The sequence below is a fragment of the Saimiri boliviensis genome, chromosome X (assembly GCF_048565385.1).
Source record: "Saimiri boliviensis isolate mSaiBol1 chromosome X, mSaiBol1.pri, whole genome shotgun sequence".
Classification (NCBI taxonomy): Eukaryota; Metazoa; Chordata; class Mammalia; order Primates; family Cebidae; genus Saimiri; species Saimiri boliviensis.
Window position 1 is genome coordinate 123,735,352 of NC_133470.1, and position 24,046 is coordinate 123,759,397.

Sequence of the window (24,046 nt, forward strand, 5' to 3'; positions counted from 1 at the left end):
AACCTCTTTCTTGAGTTAATCAATCAGTCAGCATTTAATACATCAGATCTTGTGTGCCTTGGGGGATACAGAGATGAGTAAGACAAAGCCACTGTCCTCAAGGATCTTAAAACCTACCTAGGGAGAAAACAAATGCACTCACGTTAACTATCATCAAAACAAGGTAACATCGTTTATATGCTGAATGAGCATTTTAGACTGAATATGGCACAGGATGAGAGCTCAACTCAATCTGCTTCAGGATACTTCCCCGTGTCCATAAATGGACACCATCTATCACATGATTCAAGCCAAAAACATGGAAGTCTTCCTCAACTCCTCTCTCCTCTTTGTCCCCATAGCCAGCCTAGTAGCGAGCCCTTTTGAAACATACACTGTGTTTGCTCTTCTCTTCATGGCCACTGTCGCCTCTAGTCCAGGCCACCACCATCTCTCTTCCTGGACTACTGTGATGGCCTCCTGGCTTGCCCCTCTTTCTATTCTTGCCACTCTTAAGTGCCGTTTTATACAGTGGCCAGAGGGATATTGTAAAACTATGAATTACATTACCCTAATTATACCCTTAAACACTTCAGTGGCTTCCCTCTGCTCTTGGCCTAAAAAGGGAACTCATTACCATGGCCTGCAAGGCTCTGCATGATGTCCAACCTCATGGAGCATCACTTTCTCCCAGCTCACTCTCTTTTAGTCACTTGAATGTGGAAAGCGCCCACCTCAGGGTGTCTGCATGATTTGCTCTCTCTGCGTGAAATACTCTTTGTTAATAGTTGAATTCATCTTTCAGGCCCCAGGATAGATGTCATTTCCCCCAGAAAGGCCTTTCTTCATGCTCCCCCACCATCTCAAAGAAGTCTTCCCTGCTATTGTCTGTCATATACTGTACTTTTCCTTCGCAGCACATACTATAATTTATAATTATATATGTCTCAGTTTATTTGTTTAATGTTTGTCTCCTCCATTAGCCCATAAGCTTCACGAGGGTAGGGATTATGTTTGTTTTACTCAAATAATATTCCAAATGTCTAGCACAGTACCTAGTGTATAGTAAGGAATCAACATGTGTCATAGGGATGAAAGGATGAATGAAGAAAGAAAGAAAAGAAAGAAGTGGCATGGTCTGAGAAGGATTTTTAGAGAAGACCAAGTGGGAAAACACTGCAATAAAGGCATGCAAATTTGTGTGAAAGATGTGTTCTGGGAATGGGAATAGCTCAGTGTGGCTGGAGTATGGGGTCGTTGTTTAGCAAATACTATAAACAATGTATTCTATAGTCATTAATAGTGATAGAGTTGAAAGCCTAAAACTCCAGGCTAAGAAACATGACCTTTATTTGGTAACTTCCATCAAGTCTCTACTGTAGCCTGATCCCAGATATCCCCAAAACAACCCAGGGTAAGAAACATGCACCACGCCTTCTCCTATCACCAGCCATGTCCAGGGTCCCTGCAAGATTCCGAATGAGCAATGTCTACTGTACCCAAGCACACAGTGAGAAAGTGGAAAGAACTGGTGATGAAGGACTTGTAAAAGTACATGCAAAGTCCTCTTGGGTCATGCAACCTTTCTGAATATTCCATAAGTATCAGGGTTCTCATCCAGCCCTTTACAACCAGAGGGCTAGAAATGTCTCTATTATTGCCAATTATTATTAGCAATATCTCTATTAGTAATAATTAATATTTCTATTAGTAATATTAGATATCTAATTAATATTAGACATAAAAATATTATTAGAAATATCTTTACTAATAATAGATGTCTATTATTAGTAATAGAGATATTTCTAGCCCTCTGGTTGTAAAGGGCTGGATAATCTTCACAAGGTTATGAAGATTACATGAGAAAAAATATATGAGTCAGTTAGCATAGTACCTAGCACATGGTAAGCACTCAATATATATTAACTGCTATTATAATTCCCCCTCTGGAAAGCAGGCATAATAGTGCCTGCCTCACAGGGTTTTTGTGACAATTAAATGAGATAATACATGTAAATGCTTAGCATAGCACCTAGGACATAATAAGCACACAGTAAGTGTTAGCTATAATTATCATTATTCATAGAAGTAAAAGTAGCAGGAACAATGATATGATATAGTTCAGGTCAGAAACCATGAAGGCATGAACTAAGGCAGAGACATTGGGGAATCCAATGACGTTGTAATTTCCCGGAAATGGTCACTTTGGGGGCCCGGAGATTTGGATTAATGTATAGAGAAAGGCCCAGTGATCAGTATGCAGCCATTGGTGGGTAGAGCAGATTGCTTCATCACCAGGCTGAGCTACGTGATATCGTGAGAGGTGGCCCTCCACAAAGCAGGCCCTGTCACCAGAGCTCAATTCCCAGCCCTATTGATCCGGTAGGAATTGTCACTATGGCAGCATCTGGTTGCCTTACTCAACATATTATTTGCGGAGGAGACGAAGGGCTCTCTGACCATTTGTCTTGGAGGAATGTATGGCTGGTGGAGCTGACAGGGGAGATGTGGGGAGGGCAAAACAGAACTTTGTGCTGCATGGGGACAGGTTCCCGTGGGAGTCATAAAGCAGGGTCTGCTTTGTTCCCATTTTTGTCATTGTGTGAACCATTTTCAAGCTCAAGGAATCAGCTGCTTTCCATAAGCAGGCCCTGTGCAGTGTTTTGCAAGAAGCCCCTTCAGCCTTGGGGCCTCCCCATGCAAAATGGCCATTTCATCTACTTACCCCAAACAAGGGAAAATGGTGATAATAGTACATCACAGGCACCAGAAATATTTCCTGGGGTGGGAGCTAGGCCCATAGGTGCCTATGGCTGAAGGAAATAGAAAAGAAGGGACCAAAGGACTCACAAGGTCTCTGAGGATGGCAACTGACTGATAATAGCAATAGTTTATTGAGCACTTCTGTGTACCAGGTGGTGTACTGATAACTTTGCAGGAATTATTTATTCCTCAAGAAATCCTAAAACGTAGCTACTATTATTATCCCCATTACACAAGTGAAGAAACAGAGGTTTAGAGAGGCTAAATGACTGTCCAAAGTACCTGAGGCAGGATTCAAACGTCTTCATGCATTCAGAACACTAATAGTTGACAAATAAACACTATCTATTGGACAGACACAGATTATCTCTTTGATTCCTCACCACAACTCTGTGAGGTAAGTACTAATACTCCTTTTTCTTTTACAGAGCCAAGGCAGTTAGGTGGTTAAGAAACTTTCCAAGACCACACAGCTAGCAGAAAGCAGAACAGAGATTAAACTTAAGCAAGTGATCTTTGAACCCTTACCCTACCCTCTCTTTTGCTCCAAAACAGCTCTTTTGCCAGGGAAAACATGAAGACATTCACAGTCATATATCTTGGACCTCTTTTCTTTCAAAGTAGTCTGTTTTCAGTGAACTGATTGCTCCAAGTTTTCCACAGAGAAAGGAGAATTAGAATCATTGCAGATGGAAGAACTGAGGCCTAAAGAGGCAGAGTAACTTATCTGGCACTAGACATGGAACAGACAATTGAGGACTTGCAAGACTGTAGTTTCTTGGTTTCTCCGTTTCTTTTCTTTTTAATCAAGAGACAAGAGTGTCACTCTGTTGCCCAGGCTGGAGGGTAGTGGCACAATCATAGCTCACTGAAGCCTCAAACTCCCGGGCTCAAGTGATCCTCCCACCTTAGCCTCCCTATTAGCTAAGGTGCACTACAGGTGTGCACCCCCATGCCCGGCTGGTCCTTAGTTTCTTGATGCCTATTGACTATCATGACTGAAAATGGCAGTAGAGAGGACGGATACTGCAGAAAATCAGTGCAAGTCCTCCCTCGAGGGCTCCAATTGGAAGGGAATTTTTAGAGAAATTATAGCCAATAGGAGATCTTTCTAGGAAAGAGCCATGGAAAAGAAAACAAATGGTCTGTTTTTGTGCAGTGATGTTAAATTGCTCAATGCCCTATACTATAGTCAACTTAAAAAGTTGGGCTACTTCAAAAAGGGCATTAGGTTAGGGTTTAAGGATGGACTTGGTCCCATGTGTATAGTCTGGAAATTGCAGTGTATGCTTTGGTTATGTTCATGAGTTGGAATCGTATCAATCCTAGTTCAATGAGTCTGTATTGGTGGATGCCAAATACCCTTTGCTGCATGCTACAAGTTTGATCATGAGAATCAGACAGGAAGAACTCGAGTGAGCTGGAAACCCAATAATCTAAGCCAACAACACTGTTGTTCATGTTTTTCTGGGCCTTCCCCCTAGTTATCTTCCCCCACCAAGGCCCCCGTTAGCTGAAAACATCCAGGAAGCCACTCCCTACTTCCCAGAGGTCCTCTCTACCCTTGGCATTACTCTCCTGATGGGAGTAGGAGGAGGAAAACAAAAAGTATGTTCCACATTCCCATGATTTCTGAAGCTAACAATAGTCATGAGGATTTCAGGAATTTCTCTCTCAATGACAGTATTTAGAGATTTAATCAGTTGTCAATTCATAAGAATCAAAACTAATCTCCGAGCCCCACCCCTACAATGATACATAATAACTCCGGCAACATTGTGTTGCCATTAAAATGAACCTCCCCTTTTCTTCCAGGTGTTTATTGTTACTTCAAGGCTCATACTTGTCACACCCAAGAAGATCTGTTGCCTCATACATTCCCTTTGGTGTAACAGAGTCTTATTTCCATGGGGAGCCCTTAATAGTAGAATACTCTGTTTAACCATTCAGACCCCTAGACCATACACAGACAGACTCACTTTGCTGCTTACCATCTAAGTGAACTTGTGCAAATCACTTAGCCACTTAGCTGCTCTGAGCCTTAGTTCCCTCCTCTGTAAAATGGAATGCTAACAGTATTAACCTAATAGAGTTGTGGAGAAAATTAAATGAGACAACACATGCAAAGAGCAGTGCAATCCCTGAGCATTTAATAAATGGAAGCTATATATAAAAAGAAACACTTGCTGTCTCTGAAAGTTTGCTTTAGAGAAGCATTTCCCTAGCTCCAACTACTCCCATAATGAAGTGAAGAGCTGAAAGTTGGAGCAGGAGGAAATAGTGGGACAAATGGGTGTACATTAGTGCTGACTCCTTTCCTTTTGGCATTTAGAAGGTGGGATGGTATCAAGAGAGTGCCTATGGCTGAAGGAAAGAGGATCAGTGAGATCAAGGGGAAATGGGAGAAACTCACTGCAACACTGTGAGCTTAATGAAGGGAAGAGGAACAAAAGTTGAAAAAGTCCAAGAGGGAATAAAAGTTTGAAATGAGATTCAAAGGAAAGCCTGGGCCAAAACAATCTAACAGTTATGGAAATCACTGTGTCCTCTCTCAGTAATGCGTCTCCTCAAGGTATTGTGCCAAAGACCTGAAATAGACTCATTACTGAATGACTGGTCAGTTTGTTCCTCCAAACTCGCTCTTCTGACACAGAACACTGTGCTCTTCATTCACCTCTGCAAAAACCAGCCCCAGGGAGCTAGGCCAAAAGCTAGCCTCCCCAAGTGCAGTTTCATATCATAGATTTCTAAGCGAGAGCTCCTAGGTGACCTGGACTTCCCCACTTTGGAAAATGATTTCATTCCCTCAAGCCAGAAAACACCAGGAGATCTTGCTTCCTGAAAGTTGCCTCTGGAGGGTGTTCCAGTCTCCCCAAATCACCTAAAAAGCTAGTTAACAAATAGATTTCCTGAGTCTATTCTTGGAGTTTGAGATTCAACTGGTTGAGGTGGGGCCTTCAAAATATGTTTCAAAAGTGCCCCCAAGTGATTCTGTCACAAAGCAAGCTTTGACTTTGGAGATGAGAATATCTTGTTTAAGTTGAAGGAATTACAATAGGGATCATCGATTCCTAACGATGCCCTCATTTTATATGTCAGAAACCTGAGTCTCAGAGACATTTAAGCACTAGTTCAGGGTCACACGGCTAATTAATAACAAAACCAGAACTTGAACCCTGGACTTCTGCCTCCCAATTTACTGTAAGCTCCATTTACCAACTTTCTTTGCTTCTTTGTTAATGAAGTTTTTATTTTTGGATTAAGTACAGACACAGACAACCCCTCCCAGTTCTAATCAGAGGTTTAAAAAAAAAAAGTTACCTTTTCAGAATAATTCATTAGAAAAGAAAAACTTGAGAATCCCCAATTCTACTGGAAGCACCAAGCATAGTTTTAAAAAGAAAGAAGACCTTTCCTCTTATAACTGTCAAAGAGTATAAATGTATCGTATGACTTATGCATAGAAACTGTATTTGTGGCTATGATGTTTCAGTTTTAAATTATTTGGTAATTTAAAAGAGAAACCCTAACTTTAAAACAGGATATTCACCAGCATAACAACTAAAACCACTTTTTTCAAGGCAGCAAAATTTAATAATTATATTATCTGGCCATCAGTTCCTCTGTGAACTATGCTTACTGTAGTCCAAATCCTTAAAAGGGAGAAAAATAGACAAATATTAGATACAATCTAAAGCCATTTGCCAAATACCAAGATTTTGAGGTAAGTGGAAAGCGACAACTCGTAACTGTCAGTTGTTCAAGTAATCTAAATTCTTCCTTTGGGGACAATAACCTACCCATCTTCTGACAGCTCAAAAGCATCTCTGGGGTGAGCTGTGTCAGTACCACACTAGGTAAAGTAAATACTGGTAAGGAAAAGGGCATTATTAAATCTATTAAATTAGGAAGCTTTACTTCAAAGGCACCTACATACATCCCTAGAGGAGAGAAGTTGCCAAATCTTTAGCTAGCAAGTATTAGGAGGTATGTCAGGATCCCTTTCCAGCAGTGTCCAACACTTGGAGCATTTCTCCCTCCCAGATGTGTTCTCTATCTGTAAAATGGGTAAGCAACAACTATGACCACTTTTTCCTGTTCCCTAATCGCCCTGCCACCTCCAAAGGATTTTAGGTTACTGCTGTGCTCTTCAGACAAGAAAACATTTGTAAGCTGCGTAAACTACCACTCAGATTTTCATCTTCGAATCCACAGACCCTACCCTTGGCCTAAAGCACACATCAAAATGCCCTTGACCATAGTTGGATACTGGCAGAAAACAGGCACAAGAAGATGAAGCAAGCCCAGGCAGAATGAGAGGAAAAGCTATACCTGTACCTGTCTGCCACTATTCCCTTTGCAGAGGGTGACATCACTGTTTATTTCTGTTCGAATAACTTCTCACGGGAGGACGTCAAACTCGTCCTCTTTGCAGGCAGCCAAGTTAGATAGAAACTGATTCCTACTCACCACTCGGCCTTCAGAAAGTTCTGGAACCACTCTGGCTGACCTCAGAGATCAGTGAAGATGCAGCAGTAGCTTTTTTTCCAAGTATCTTAAGATGAGATATAGCTCTAAAGTTAGATCATCATTGCCTGCTGTTGTGGATGCTGCCAGCAGAGATGACCCTAAGTGGTCATTTGTTTCACAGTGAATTTAGAGGGATTTGATGTTGGAAAATGCTTTCGACACAGTTCTAGTTGGAAATTAATTAAAGAGCATGTTTGCTTAAATAATTGAAGGTGAAACAGGTATTACAGGTGCTCTATGTGCAGTGAGGTATTTCTGCTCCGAGCCTATCCTGTTGTCAAATATAAATCTCAGCCCAGGATTTGATTTAAGAACCAAAACCTGAATTACCAGAAGACATCAGAAGGAGGGAAAAATGTACTTGTATACACTGTAGTTGGAGTGTAACTAACTTGCCAGAAACGTTTTAGAAAGCAATTTGGCAATATCCAGAAAAATATTAATTGAACAAATCTAATTGTAGGAATTTATCTTAAGGAAATAATGAACCAACAGTATATAACATAGTGCAAGGATATCCAATTGTAGCATTGTTTGCTTATAAAGGAATACATTGAAAATTGTGATTTTAAAAAATCATAAACATTTCTGTACAGTAAAAGACATCCAAATCAAACGTAAAAGAAAAATGATAAACTGCTGAATATATTTGCAATATAGAGAACAGTTAAATAATTACTATCCAAAATATTTAGAGATCCTCGTTATCAGAAGCAGAAAGAACAACTCAAAAAAAAAAAAAGAAAAAACAGACAAAGGATATGAAATGGCAACACAGAAGAAATACAAATGGCCAAAAAACACGTGAAAATATGTTCAACCTCACTAATACTCAAAGAAATGCAAAGAGAAAAGATTTTTTTCTAGTCTTCACATTGTCTAAGATTAAAAAGATCAATAATATCTGAAATTGGTGAGGAAGACTGTCGATAAATGGCCATTATTGATGGGAAGGTAAATTGTGATAGCCTTTCTGGGAAGCAGTTTGGCAGGCTCTATTAAAATCAAAGATGTGCAAACCAAACTCTGAACCAGCAACTTCACTACTTTGAATTTATATGACAAAATTGCTCACAGTGGTATGCAGAGATGTATGTACAAAAAGGTACATTGCGCCAATATTTAATAATGTAAACATAATCAGAAATAATGTAAAAATTCATCAACAAAGGTTGGATTAAAGAGATTATATTACAATCATATAGTAGAATATTATACAGTTATTTATAAGAAAAAAATACAGAGGGAGGGGAACATCACACACTGGGACCTGTCTCGGGTGGGGAGCAAGGGGAAGGAGAGCATTAAGACAAATACCTAATGCATGCAGGGTTTAAAACCTAGATAACAGGTTCATAGGTGCAGCAAGCCACCATGGCACATGTTTACCTATGTAACAAACCTGCACGTTCTGTACATGTATCCCAGAATGTAAAGTAAAATAATAATTTTAAAAAAGAATGAAATAACTAGATATATACTGGCAAAAACATCTTCAGACATATAGTTCAGTAAAAAGCATTCTGTAGAACAGCACATGGTCACATCTTTGATTATTTTATGTACACATATATATATATATGAATATTCATAAAAACATGCACAACGTGATACATATCAACCTGTGAACATGGTGGGGGATCAGCGTTGGAGAGTCAAGGAACATTCTACATCATATCTCTATTTTTGTAAGCAAGAATGAGATGTGTTCTTTTGATAATAAAAATGCTTTTGTAAACAAGAAGAAAGGCATGCTGTGGCACTCCCCCACAATGTCCAGCCCCAGCTCCCAGCCTTTAAATGTGTCCTTTTCAAGGACACAGTGTTCCAGAATCTAAGACAACTTCTAATACCCAAAGCCCTCCGTTTTTGGTGTTTAGAGGTTTCATTAGAGTAAGAAAGCTAGAGAGAAGTGAAAGAGTTGTCTCATTCTTTGGGAAGAGTTTTCATTTCATTTAAATATGGCATGATTGCCACCCTTTCTGGACTGACCCCTCCCCAGTCCTCCCAAATTTCCCACCAGTCTTCCTATCTAGCTTCCCCACGTTCTTTCATAAGGTTGAAGGAAGGGGGCATGGCTAGCTCATTTCAAGTCCTTTTCTATTTTTATCTGAAATTCAGAATTCAATTCCATTCTTTTATCCATAAGAAATTCTACTTTATTCCCTTTTCCCTATTTGGCACAAAGCTCATTCCAGCATGCCCATTTCCCTCCTAGTTAAGATTGACAATTCCACCTCTGGGAATCTTTCACATGTAAGGAGCTTCTACCAGTGACCCTAGGCTGTGTACCAATACCAATAGCAAACAGAGCAGGAGCTCTGGACCTACAAGACCCTGAAATTACATGCACTTGTCTGTGGATGAGAGGCCTTCTCTGGGGAGTGCATCAGTAGCTTTCATGACTTTCAAGGGGATCCTTGGCACCAAAAAATGATTATTAATCAATCACCAACGTAAAAAGGATTAGGATGATCAAATCATCCACTATGAATCTAGGGCAGACCAGCCAGTCTTCAGGTTAACAACCGGATGTTTGGCTTGGTGAATCAGACAACTATACACTCAAGAGGAATGAAGAGGGAAACAGAGAAGCATGGTCTTTTAGGGCTTCACCAGAAACCTATCCCTCCACTAAAACTGCCATGTGAGAGCCCACACTGCTCAGAACTGGACATGACCTCCAAGTCCCACCAAATGAGCCAACCCTCACTCCACTGAACTACACAGCTAAGTCAAATAGAAAAACACTAGGAGGCAGAAGATCTGAGTTTCAGCTCTTAGAATAACTTCTGTTCTGTCATGTGGTAGCTGTGTGACCTTGGGCAACTCATTTCACTTCTTCCAACCTCATTTTCCACATCCAAACAGAAGGTTTACAACAGAGGAACTTCCATAGGCATGTGTAGCTCTACCATTTTATGAATGTCCCCTACTGAACAAGCATCTCCACTACACTCTCCAGAACAAAGAATAACTTCACTCTGGCTTTACAGCATCACACAGTCTTAAAGTCACACAGTTCTCTCTTGTGGCTAACAGAAATTCTTCCAATTATGACTGAAGCTTGCTGCTTTCATGCAGAGAAGAGCTAATTTGAGTACAGAGCACTCTAGAACCAGTAACGCCAATGCCTTGACATCGGTCTCTACCCCAAACCCAGTTCGCAATGATTATCAACCATTAAGTCTCAAGAGCTCCATTCTCCTTTCAAGGCAGTTGGTAAAGAATAAAAAAAGGTTAAATAACAGTCAAGGGATCCAAGAAGGGTCAATAGTCACATGAATTCTATTTCCTTTACCTTTAAATTGCCTTAAAGACAGCCTCAACTTCCCATTGACAAAATGGACCCTCTTAAAACTGTTGTTCAAGAAGCATCTCCTGCAAACAGGACTCCAGCCAAGATTGGGTGTTGGGGCCACTGGAGAGAAACCCTGCACCAGCTAGCTTCCAACATGGCCCTTTACAACTACTTCTGAAAGACCATTATTCTGAAGGATAAAAGCAACTTTCCAACTAAACTTAATTCCTAACTCCAGGGTTCTCTAGTTAGCAGTATATGTTCAGACTGATGGACTTTTTCTAAAGGCTGTACTGATGATACCTCTGGACCAGAAAATTAAAGGCCATGCTGAAATTTTCAGAATGTCAAAGGAAATAAACCCAGAGAACTGAGTCAGCCAAGGTTGAATGAGGATAGGTCTCTGCAGTCCAAGCAGAGCAGAGAAATGGGGCAGTCTGCCCAATAAGTCAGCAGAAAGACAGAATTTGGGCCTGAATTATCAGGATAATTGCCTTAATTCTTCACTTCTCTTTCATAATAATAACCTTGAGTTTACATAGAGCCTTTCTTCTAAGCAGCTCAAAATACTTACAGAGTTATTATCTTAGTTGTCATCACACCATCACATTCAGTGAGAGTGATGATTATTATCCGCCTCATTTTACAGAGTGGGGAAGGAAGGAAAGCCTGGAGGGGTAAAGCGAGTCATCCAAGCTTGCTCAGCAAGATGCCTACAGCTTCTGAACTCAGAACTCAGCAGAGAATGCTCTTGCCCAAAGAATGTTTCTCTCAACACCAGTAGAGCCAAATGCTTGTTGGAACACCAGGCTCTGTGGGCAATTCCATCTGAGAAATGCTGCATATTTTATACTTCGGGAGAGTCACAATATTAATTAGCCTAGTAAAGACTTTTAGAAGCCCTGCAGTAAACAAACCTGTTTATGTTTAAATAAGAATTTCCAAAATTTAACGTGACCACAAAACTGTGTGTTCGTGTGTGTGTTGGGTGAGGGTGGTGTGACCTACTAACATTCTATGGAATTAGTCTTCTTTGGAACCTACATCAAAAAACACTGGTCTAGTAACTAGACAGGTCTGAGCATCAACACAGCTGACAGATCAATTCCATTCCAGCCCAAGCTTTGGAGAATGTATCTTAGAGATATTGCCTGATACCTTCTGATAGTGACAGCCAGTGAACAAAGGACCTTTATGTGCCCAAAGTACCCTAGGCCATCAACTCCTCTGCAGCAAGGCATTGTCCAGACTAGGAAACAAGTCGATTCAAGCTCATCCACTTCGGGAATTCCTTTCATTAAAACCCAGGGCTATTTTTGGTCTTCGTTTAAGGGGAGAGGTGCTCCCGACGCTGAACCATGTTTTCAAAACCCACACTCTTAACTAGCAGAATGTTGTGCCCACCAGGCACTTCCACTAGAAATAATCAGTCTCTTAATCTCACTCCCATTGCCATTTATCAGCCTATGAATTCAATCAGCACCAACACAATAAAACAGGAGACTCAGAATGTGCCCCCCTTCTGGATTAATTGCATGAATATTAGAGCAGTCATTATTATATATCCATTTTAAAACTAACATACAGCACAGAAATCTTGGGCCATTATTAATTACCAGTGACACTACTAAAAGTACCTAAAATGTAAAAATCCCTCAAGATCCTGTTCAGGTTAACTTTTATTTTATATACAATTTGAATCATAAAAGATCACAGCCAATGGATTTAACATTCATTACTAGCATTTTCATATTTTCTTTTAGTATTTATTAAAAATACACAGAATGAGAGGAAATTCCTGCATTGAAGTTGGTAAATTTTTGCACAAAAAGTAAATGTAATGCAGGTGTATTGGTCTTTATCCATTCATTGACTACTGGAAAAATTCCGTTAATGGATTTTTTTGTTAATAAAAAATCACTGTAAAGGTCAGAGAGGCACTGTTAGTTAACATAATCTGATTACGAATCCATTTGTAAAGCAGCAAATTCTGCAATGTGAATATTGTCCATTTAGTTCATTTGCCTTGCAATCTCACATTTACATATATCAAATTTGCTTAAAGCAAAACACACTAATATTAATAAATGAACCAGATGTTTCTTAAGATAGAGATGTGTTGTGATCTTTATTTATCTCCAATACTGGCTTTTTTTTTTTTTTTGGATGGGCTACCAATCATCATTCCAAACCAGAGAGACCTATTCTAAGTTTATTGAGAATTTGGCAGTCATATCTCTAAGGACTCCCTGCAGTCTCACTTAACTATGACCTCTCTACTTGCATACATGCCATTCTTTCAACTTAGGATACCATTTTCCACTTAGCAACCTGATGAATTAGGTCTTTCAGACTCAACTGAAATGTCACCTTGCCCATGAAGCCTTTCTTGATCATAACCGCCATCCCCAACCAAGCATACCTCCCTCGTGCTCCCACAATACCCTGCTGCCCCTTGTCGTACTCTAATTGTCTGTTTACACACTCTATCTTGCCTACCAGACTGTGCACTCCCTGTGAGCTGAGATGATGTTTTATTCATTTCTATATTTTCAATACTTAACATTACTAACACACAGAAGGTATGCAAAAAATGTCCAGTGTTTGATTAATCAGTATCTTTAACTGTATTATTTTTGGACCCTGAAAAACAGTGCTTTATTAAAACTGCAAATAAAAATGTCAAAGAGAAGGTTTAGCAATTTTGTTCATTTTTACTGATCTCTTCTTTCTTTGATTAAAAAAATGGCCATACTAGTTCATACCTTATCATTCAAGAAAGAAAAAAAAAACCACCTCTTTATCAAATTGTGACTAACACATAGGTGTATTTAGTTTGTTCTTTAGTTCAAACATAGAACTACATCCTAGCACAGCACTAACTTCACTGTAGTAAGCAAGACCTGAAGATATTAGGATCCACTAATTAAAATGGGTGTGAGAAGGCACTGCAGGGATCACTGTAAGAGCTTTGGATCCTCATTGGCTGAGAGAGGAAAACCTGCTAAGAAAGTTGGGCATCTTTGGGAGAACAATAACGATATCCAGTAGGGCTTGGTCAACCTGGCTCAAAATTCTGCATCCAGAAAGTCATAAGCAAAAGTCCCAGCTGGGGGGATTTCCATCACTTTGAAACCATCATTATCCTTCTAATGTGGGCAGAACAGGTTGGACCTGATCCACCTGCGTGTTGCTGCAGTCTGGCTTGGCATGGGATGAGACCCAAGGACATGTAATGCCAAAAGTAGCCCAGCCCCATGGCGCAGACACACACACGCGCAAACACACACGCACACCACTCCGACTCGCACTCACTGAATTCCACACAAAATTCACGCCATCTCCACGACACACACCATTGCATTCCTGTGTGCATACAGGGAGTGCCCTCTCACATTCTCTCACTTCCCTAGTCGGCCCGACCCACACCCCACATTGCTGGAGGACAGCAGCCTACCCTGGAGCTGGAAGCTGATGAGGACTGGTTTTGTTGTATATAACAAAGCCCCAGGCACCCAGGTGCCCTGCTGGATCATCTCCATCCATCTCTCCCCGCCCCCATTCCTGAGCTCCCTGAACAAGAGAAAGCTCAGCCCGGGGAAGTGGATGCAGGAGTGGGGACGCAAAGAAAGAGAGCTTTAGAGGTGGGCGGGGGCAGGAGTCCGGGCAGCTTCAGTGCTCTCTCGCCATGAACCAAAAAGGACGGCGAACTGGTAAAGGGAACCAGCTTTCGCCCTCCATCTATTCATACAGCAAGACTGAAAACTGAGAAATAATCTACCCTTTCGCCCGCCCCATGCCCTCCCAGAGGCTGTTGGAGCCACAAGAGCTCTAGCAGCCCGCAACAAAGCGCCTCCCCCCCGCCCCCTGCACAGACCTGTTCCAGCCTCTTCTTCGTCAGAGCGAAGAAGACCCGCAGCCGAGGGTTTTGCCCTTCGCCGCTGGGCAGAAGCAGGGGATGGGAGGAAGAGCAGGAACTGGGGGAGCAAGGAGGACGAGAGGGGATAGATCACAGCCGCAGCGGCGGTGGCGGCGGCGGAGGTAGGAGGAGGAAGAGGAGAAGGAGGCTGCGTCTGCGTTGGTGGCAGCTGCTGAGGATGCTCTGGCGAGAGGCAGGGCTGGGTGCGAGGGGTGCGGACTCACGTGCGCCCCGTGGCTCAGGGATGCGCGCGCGTCTGGGTGTGTGAGAGCATCTGGGTGTATTTTGACTGTGATTATTCCAATTACGACCTAGACTGGGAACTTGTGGTTCCTGCAGCCAGGCGGAAGTGAAACCCTTCCAGTCTCTCAAGCCTGACTGTGCGGGTCTGGGGAATGGGGGCTGGGGGAAGCGAGGGCGGGGAGAAGGTGCCCGTATCCCTTCCTTCAATCTTCTTTCTCGGCACTGGTAGCTTGCATCCACACCTATCTCTGGAAACCCTATAGCCAAGGAGAAAAGAAAGAGACCAAGGACGGTTACCATCACCGTCACATTGTATTGAGGAAGCACTCACGCTGCGCTGGGCACTGTCTGGACTAGTCAGAAGACAATTTCTGTTCTCACTGGGATTGACATTTACAAGTTGGAGTGCCTATAACTTCATACAGAATTTACATTCTACCCTTTCTCCTGTATTTCTTTCCATTGCAATATCTCTGTCCCTGTAACCAAGTGGCATAAAATAAATTCTGTACTTTTTAGTCAGTTTACCCAATCAACATTATTCAGGTCCCTGACTTCACTGGTATCAAGGGGTCACCTAATGCTCTCGTCATTTTTCCTCTAGAAGTGGGGTACTCAGTTTAGATGAGGACTAAGGCTGGTTTATTGGAGATCAGAGGGTTGAAGGTCATCACGGATCTAGTTGGAGATCCAGTTTGGACCTGCACCCCAAAAGCTAACACTATAAGGGTGCAGGTCCATTGTCAGGGACATAAACTTCCCCCATGATTCAACCATTGGTGTTTGGAGCCCTGATGAAAATCTCCTTCCTACTCTTGATCTTTTCAGCATGGCATTTTGCTTCATCTTGCCTAATGGTTCATGCTTGTTGAGCACTTTCAGATTTACAAAGAGCTTTCTAATAACAACTTTCCTACCATAGCATCTCTGTAAATTAGGCATGGAAGATATCATTATTCCTATGGTACAGATAAGAAGCTAGAGTTCAGTAAGATTAAATGGATGTGTATACAATTACATGCTAATAAGTGGCAGATCCAGAACTGATCCAGGCCTTTGGATTCCCAGGCCAAAGCTCCTTTTTAAAATTATATCTTGGAAAGAAACTTCAGATTAATCTATTTATCCCTATGTTGGAAGTAATGGTTTAGTGAAAGAAGTTGAAATTACTAACTAAGAGTTAAAAGTATTTTCAGTTAAATCGATATATTCAGATGCAATCCATAAATCAGTATACAAAAAAGAATTAGCCACTTTTAGGCCTCAGACCCCAACCAGCACACATAAGTGTTCCTTTGATTCTGATACCAGCTACTGCAAGAAAAGTTTGAAATGAAGTTGCAGAAAGGACAATAAGAAAAGAGTCTGAGTTTCCCAGGGTGATAGGCTTATAAACGATTCCCCCACAAGCTAGATCTGCCTCCTCTAAGTCATGAGAATGAATCATTGTTTGCCACCCAGTGAGGAAACCTATCTTCTACACACCAGCCTAGGCAGTCCCAAGCATGTGGATATCAAACAAGAGAGGCAGGTTAGTGCAGTGGGCAAAAGCTAGACTCTGGATACAGACAGCCGTAGCTGGAAAACCTTGGAAGATGACCCAATATCAATGGCTTCCTCTGTAAAATGGGGGTAGAGGTGTGAGAACAAAATGGAGTGATATAAGTGCTTGAGATACAGCAAGGCTCAGTAAAACAATAAATGTTATTATTAGACAAAAGTAAAACAACAACTTCATTAATGAATCTTTCTCCATTAAAGGCAGAAATGTTTTTTACAAATAGTATCCTAACACTGAGGGAAGGCAGAGGAAGAGATAGTTTTTCTCCAGGATAGGAGGGATAAAATGCTGGTGACAGAAGATACGCATGATAAAGTAAAGATGAGAGATTTTCTACAATATTGAGCACCAACATGGAACTTAGAAGAGAACAGGACCAGAACAGGATGATGAAGAGATGACACAGGATTGGGTGATAGATTGTGACCCAGATTCTTGCCACTCATGGTTACTGTGATTGAATGGGAGGATATGCCTGCTGATGGCTCTGCAACAGTGTACATGTTTTACTTAAAGGGGTGTTTTGGTTCTTTTAAACAAATGTCTGTTGATCAAAATATCTAATAAAGAACTCCATTCAGAATCTATCAAAAGTACCTGAATCTGATACTCAGCCAGGGACTCCCTGTTCCAATCTGCTACCAAATAGGATCTAGTCTTATTTGAGCCTTGCCAAGCACAGAGACGTTGAGTCATAACAATGCTCAGAGCCAAGCTGCAGAAAAATTGTGAAGGAGGTGAAATCTGTTTCTGATACCTTTCCAGTCTCTGTGTTGCACCCTTTCCTTCCCACTTCTAACTTCTGGACATCAAAATCTCTACTTTCTAAGCCAGGGAAAGAGCAATGTGAGTAATGCATTCACAAAGAAGTGCCTTTACATGCTTTTCTTCTGAAAAGAAAGACTAACAGGAGGAGACAATGCTAAACTCAACAAAATGAATGGATCACTAATGACAGAAGTTCAGGCATTGTGGGTGATCGAAATGCTTTGAGTGTCCTCAAATCATATTTGGCATGAGACTCTCCAAAAACCAGACTTTGGGAATTATAATTCATGACACAACAGAAATCAAGAACATTTAGAGGCATCAGTTACTCCAATCCAACCCCTTTGTTTTGCAAGTGATTACAAAGGCTCAGAAAAGATAAGTGACTTTCCCAGGAGCACATAGCTCCAGAGAAGAGAGCCATGGCTTGAATTACAAGCACAGAGCTTTTTCCACCACACTGTGCTGCTCCATTGGCCAGGAAGAAAGCTAGGAACAATTGCTTAGAAACTGATATTTGAGACATTTTTTCAGGTATATAGGAATTACATGAAAACAAATACAGAAGTGAGGAAGGAAGGTGCAATCCTCTTTTTGCTTCTTTCGGCGTTCTCCTCACAAGTTATTTTTTTTCCTAGTGGCTTCATCCTGAGGCCACTTTAAGCAAGATTGACATGAAGAATGGTCTTTGTTATGCTAAGCAGCTATAATTGGAAATAATATTAGAGATACGAGAGTTAACTGAGGGTAGACAGAGTCTAGATCACTCCTTGAATCTGAAATTTTAGAATGAATGCCTGTTATGAGTAGATTATAATAAACCTTTTTTCAAAACAGAGAGAACAAGAAAAGACTCTAGTCAGTGAAAGTTTCCAGTTTTTTGGAGTCCTACCAATTAAGGCTTTATTGTAATCTCAAAACACAGAAAGGATTTAAAGTAATCTGATCTTTATAAAATGAAATAAAAAACCCAACTCTATTTAAATTTGCTTTGCTTTCTTTTACCTTCATGTTTTCTGTCTAAGCTGTTGACAGTTATTTGGGAGTAGAAAATTCCCACAAGATTTATTAACTAGTCTCTTCTATACATGTTTGAAATGTTCCATAACACAAATGTGAAAAAAGACATGGTTCCTGTTCTCTAAGTACTGGAAGAAACTCAGAATTCTATTGATCATGAGTACTTCTCTGTGTAAATTAGTATAACTTTCCTGGAGAACTTCGATGTTTTCTGAAATTGTAAATAAATAAATAAATAAATAAATAAATAAATAAATAAATGTGGAAAAAAAGTTTCCCCAAGCAATCTCCTGAATTTCTCAATTGGAAAAATAATTTGAAGCCCTGTTTTCCCCTTTTGATTAGATAATTTATTTTTACAGACAATTCCTTTGATTGTTTCAGGACCCAGTTTATTGATCTACAAAATGGGGTAATAATTTTTAAGCACATGTCTCTCTGCAAACTACAAAAAGTTGAAGCCTTGTAGAAAGAGTGCTATATAACCCATGGTTTTCAGATTTATATGCTGAAGGTGAGACATGGTGAGTGTGGGTGGTATGAGTTGGTCCCTTTGAAAGATAAATTACGAAGAAAATGAAATACAATCAATTTTAGACTTCCTAAAGTATTCATGTTAAAATCACAAGAGTAATCAACAAAACATACACATAAAATATGTAACTTTGAAATAAGTAGAGGGAAAATTGAATAAAAAATGAAACAAAGCTTAATTTAAAAAAAGTCAAGAAAATAAGAGTAGGAAAATGAAGCAGAAAATGGGACAAATAAAAAACACATATGAAGAGGGCAGGAATAAATCCAAATAGATTAGTAATTGCTATACATCTAAATGGACGAAATACATCAATTAAAATGTCAAGGATTATCAGAGCCAATAAAAGAACAACATTGCTTTAGTCAGTTTTCATTTTGCTATAAAGTAATAACCGGTGCTGGGTAATTTTTAAAGAAAATCAGTTTATGTGGCTCACAATTTTCCAGGATGTACAGGAAGCAAGTTGCCAGCACTTGCTTCTGGTAAGGGCCTCCAGCTGCTTCCACACATGACAGGAGCAGGTGTGTGCAAAGATCACATGGTGAGTGAGGGGAGATGCCAGGTTCTTTTTAAGTACCAGCTCTAACAAGAACTAATAGAGTGAAAATTCACTTATTACTGTGAGGATGGCACCAAGCCATTCATGAGGGATCCACCCCCATGACCCAAACACCTCCCACTAGGCCCAACACTGTTACACTGGGAATTAAATTTTAACATGTGATTTAGAGGGGACAAACATGCCATATCCAAACTATAGCTTTCCAACCTTGCCCCCACCAAATCTCATGTCCTTCTAACATACAAAATACAATCATACCATCATAATAGTCTTAACTTGTTTCAGCACCATCTAAAAAGTCCAAAGCCCAAAGTCTCATCTGAGACTCGAAGTAAGTTTCTTATAGCTGTAAGCTTCTAAAATCAAAAACAAATTATTTACTTTCAAGATACAATGGTTAAATAGACATTGGGACACTGCCTTTCCAAAAGGAAGAAACTGGCCAAAAGAAAGAAGTAACAGACCCCATGCAAGTATGAAACTCAGCATAGCAGACATAAATCTTATAGCTCCAAAATAATCACCTTTGACACTATGTCTCACATCCTGGGTATAGTAGTGCAAGGGCTCCTGAGGCCTTAAGCAGCCCTGCCCCTATAGCTTTGCTGGGCATAGCCCACATGGTTGCTCTCATGGGTTGCGGTCTGGTACGTGAAACTTGTCCGGGCTAGAATGATTCACTACCTGTGGCTCTATAATTCTGAGGTCTGGAGGGAAGCAGCCCTGTTCCCACAGCTCCATTGGCACTGCCCTGGTGGATACTCTCTGCGACAGCTCTGTCCCTGCAATAGGTTCTTGCCTGCACTCCCAGGCTTTCTAATACATCCTTTAAAATCTAGGTGGAAGCTGCCAAGCCTCCATGGCTCTAGCATTCTGTGCACCTGCAGACCTGGCACCATATAGATGCTGCCAAGGCTTACATCTTGCACCCTTCAGAATGATGTCCCAAGCAGTACCTGGGACTCTTTGAGCCTTGACTGGAGCTGGAGGGATGGGGATGCAGGGAAGCAGCACTCGTAGCCTGTTCCCTGAAATCGTTCTTTCCTTCTAGGCCTCTTGGCCTGTGATGGAAGGAGAGGCTTCAAAGATTTCTGAAATATTTTGGGGTCCTTTTTTCCATTGTTCCAACTATTAGCATCCAACTTTATTTTATCTGTGCTAACCTCTCTAGTTAGTTGTTGCCCACAGTACCTTTTTAAGTGGATTTCTCTGCTTAAAAATCCCTATTCTTCTCTATCACATAGCCAGGCTGTAAATTTTCCAGATTTTTATGCCTTGCTTCCCTGTTAATTATTAATTACACCTTTAGGATATTATTTTGCTACCACACCTGATCGTAAGTTATTAAAAACAGTCACACTACTTCTTGAATTCCTTGCTGTTTAGAAATTTCTACCACCAGAAACCCTAGATCATCATTCTTAAGTATGGTCTTCCAAGAAGCCCTAGGGCATGGACACAATACAGCCAGGTTATTTGCTATAGCATACAAGGGTGGTTTTTGCACCAATTCCCAATAAGTCTTCTTTCCATCTGAGACCTCCTCTGCATGGCCTTTACTATGTGTTTCTTTATTTTATTTTATTTTTTATTATTTTTTTTTTTTAGAGATAGGGTTTCACTCTGTCACCCAGGCTGTGTGTAGTGGAGCCATCATGGCTCACTGAAGTCTTGAATTTCTGGGCTCAGGCAATCCTTCCACCTCAGTCTCTAAATTAGGTGGGACTACAGGCATGCCCAGCTAATTTATTATTATTATTTTTTTGTAGATACAGAGTTTTGTTATATTGGCCAGGCTGGTCTAGAACTCCTGGCCTCAAGTAATCCTCCCCTCAGCCTCCCAAAGCGCTGCGATTACAGGTGCGTGTCACTGCTCCCAGCCTACTGCCTATATTTCTCTCAACATTTTGTGCACAATCAATTAAACAATCTCTAAGAAGTCCCAAACTTTCCTTTACCTTCCTATCTTCTTCTGAGCCCTCCAAACTCTGCCAACCTTTGCCTATTACCCAGCTCTAAGGCTGCTTCTACATTTTTAGATATTTTTATAACACCTCATTCTCAGTACCAGTTTTTGGTCTTAGTCTGTCTTTGTGCTGCTGTAAATGAATGCCTGAGACTGGATAATTTACAAAGAAAAGAGTTTTGTTTGGCTCAAAGTTCTTCAGGCTGTACAAATAGCATGGCGCCAGCCTCTGCTTCTGGTGAGGGCCTCTGGCTGCTTCCACTCATGACAGAAGGCAAAAGGAAGCTGATATGTGCAGGGATTGCATGATGAGAGAGAGAAAGCAAGAGAGAGAAGTGTGATGGAGACGCCAGGTTCTTTTAAAGAACTAGCTCTCATGGGAACTAATGGAGTGAGAACTCAGTAATTACCAGGATTCATGAGGGATTTGCCCCTATAACCTAAAAACCTCCCACTAGGTCCCACCTCCCAACGCTGACACACTGGGGATTAAATTTTAACATGAGATTTAGAGGGCAAATACATCATAATCCAAACTATAGCAAACATCTAGTTGTATATAATTTATAAGATAAAAACCTTCATTTATATTTCAATGTAAGGAAACAGAAAGACTGAATGTCAAAGAATCAAAAAAATTACTACTAGGCAAAAACTAACCAAAAGAAAGCTGAAATAGCTATTTTAATATCAGATTTTAAAATTTAAGGTGAATGGATAATGAGATAGAATAATATCATAAAGGAAAAAGTAAATCAACCAGTAAAATATAGAAATTCTAAATGTGTAATCTCCTATTAACATATTATAATGATTGCTTATAATTTTATGTTGCCTCGGAATCAACTCCTGGGTGAGTTTTCCCTGGAATTCCTGGCGGAACACAAGGTTGTGCTCCCAGCACCAAAGTGATGGTCAGGCAGGCAAAAACTGGACACAGGTCAGACAATAGCCATAGGGGCATCTGCCAGTATAAACAAGTTTCCCTGTGAGGGACCCCCTGTTCATAGGTTGAACAATTACGTATTAAGCCTTCCACCAGGTTCAAAACATATCCCCTGAAAGGCATGCTGTAAACACCCATGTCCAGCTCTTCACTTCCCTCTGGAGCAGGGCTGCTAGCCACTATGGCACTGGACCCTCAATTTAGCTGAAGACTCTCAAAACAATTTTTTAATAAAATTTGACAAATTAGCAAGGAGGAATTAGTAAACTCTGTATCACAGTGGGGGATTTTAACACATCTTTCTTAATAACTGATGAATCAAGCATAAAAATATTGGTACTCCAGAACTTAAAGGATAATTAAAAAAAGAAAGAAAGAAAAGAAAAAAGTAGACAAAAAAAGAAAAAAAAATTAATGAAACGAATCCTATTGGCAAAACTACAAGAACACTAGCTGTTTTAATGAAAAGTAAATACTTGTAATACATAAATGTAAAAAAAAATTGGTAAAGATATAAAAGATTTGAACAGCATCATTAATAAGCTAGGATAATAGACACATATACACAATTTTCAAGCATATCTGGAACATACGTAAATTTTTTTTAAACGTTAGCTAAACAAATTTCAAAGACTGATAACATATCACACCACTTTCTCTAATTACAATTAGCTTATAAATCAGTCTAAATATATGACTACAAAAATTCCATTTATGGCAATTTAAAACTATTATAAAATTTAGGGGTAAAAATCATAATGAACATTAGATTTGGAACTGAGTACTTAGAACTGAAAGATAATGAAAATACTACGTATCAAAACTGATGGGATTAGCCAAAGTGATGTTAAAGGGAAAATGAATAGACTTAAAAGCTTTCACACATGAAGGAAGGCTCCGAATTAATTAGCCAAATAATTTATTTGATAAATTAAAGAAGGAATATCAGAATAATCCTCGAGAAACACAGGAAGGAAATAATAAAGATATGAATACAAGTGAATGAAATATAAAACAAATGTATAATAACGTCTACTAAGCCAAGAGTTGTTTCTTTGAAATAACTAATAAAATAGAACAACTTCTAGCAAGATCAATCAAGGGGAAAAAAAGACATAGAGTACAAATATACTTTGGAATAAAAAGTGTGAAATAATTACAGATGCTGCAAATATTAAAAAGATAATATGAAAAACTGTATGTTAATACATTTGAAAACCTGGACTTAAAATTGGACACATTCTTTCAAAAAATAAAATTTGCTAAAAGGAAATTTCTAGCAAGGTCAATCAAGGGGAAAAAAAAGACAGCACAAATATACATTTTGGAATAAAAAGTAGGAAATAATTACAGATGCTGCAAAGATTTAAAAAATATAAAAAACTATGTCAATACATTTGAAATTTTGAACTTAAAATTGGATACATTCTTAGAAAAAAAATGAAATTTACTAGGAACAACATAAGAATAGAGAGTTTAAAAAGTCTTCTAATCATAAAGAAAAAATATTAATCAATACTTAAAATTGCTCCCACAAAGAAAACACCAAATACGTACTTGAGAAGTTAGTTCTTCTGACAACTCCATGAAAATATTGTTCCAATATTAGCTAAACTCTTCCAGAGAAAAGGATATTAGTAAGGTTATTTTGGTAACAAAACCTGACCAGTACTATAAAAGAGAAGGATATTACAAGTCAGACTCACTCATGATTATAGATGTAAAAATGATAAACAAAACACTAGCAAAGTAAGTTCAGTGATGTATAAAAAGATAATAAGCATTTACCAAGCTGGGTTTATTCCTGGAAAGCAAGGTTATTTTGGAGAATTAAGATAATTCATCATATTACCAGATTAAAGAAAAAAGCAAAAACTCACAATCATCTTAATAATATGGGAGACATTCAATAATATCAAACATTAATTTGTGATTTCAACAAACAGCCTC

The 24,046-nt window shown here is 39.8% G+C and overlaps 1 protein-coding gene across 5 annotated transcripts in view; it reads right to left on the bottom strand.

Moving 5' to 3' along the window:
* Positions 1 to 14,756, bottom strand: part of PAK3 (p21 (RAC1) activated kinase 3) — a 289,034-nt gene extending 274,278 nt beyond the window's left edge. For all 5 annotated transcript variants that reach the window (XM_074391891.1, XM_074391889.1, XM_074391890.1 and 2 more), the window contains exon 1: positions 14,451 to 14,756. The gene's annotated coding sequence lies outside the window, so the exon portion shown is untranslated. The remainder of the gene's footprint in view (positions 1 to 14,450) is intronic.
* Between the last annotated feature and the right edge of the window lie 9,290 nt (positions 14,757 to 24,046).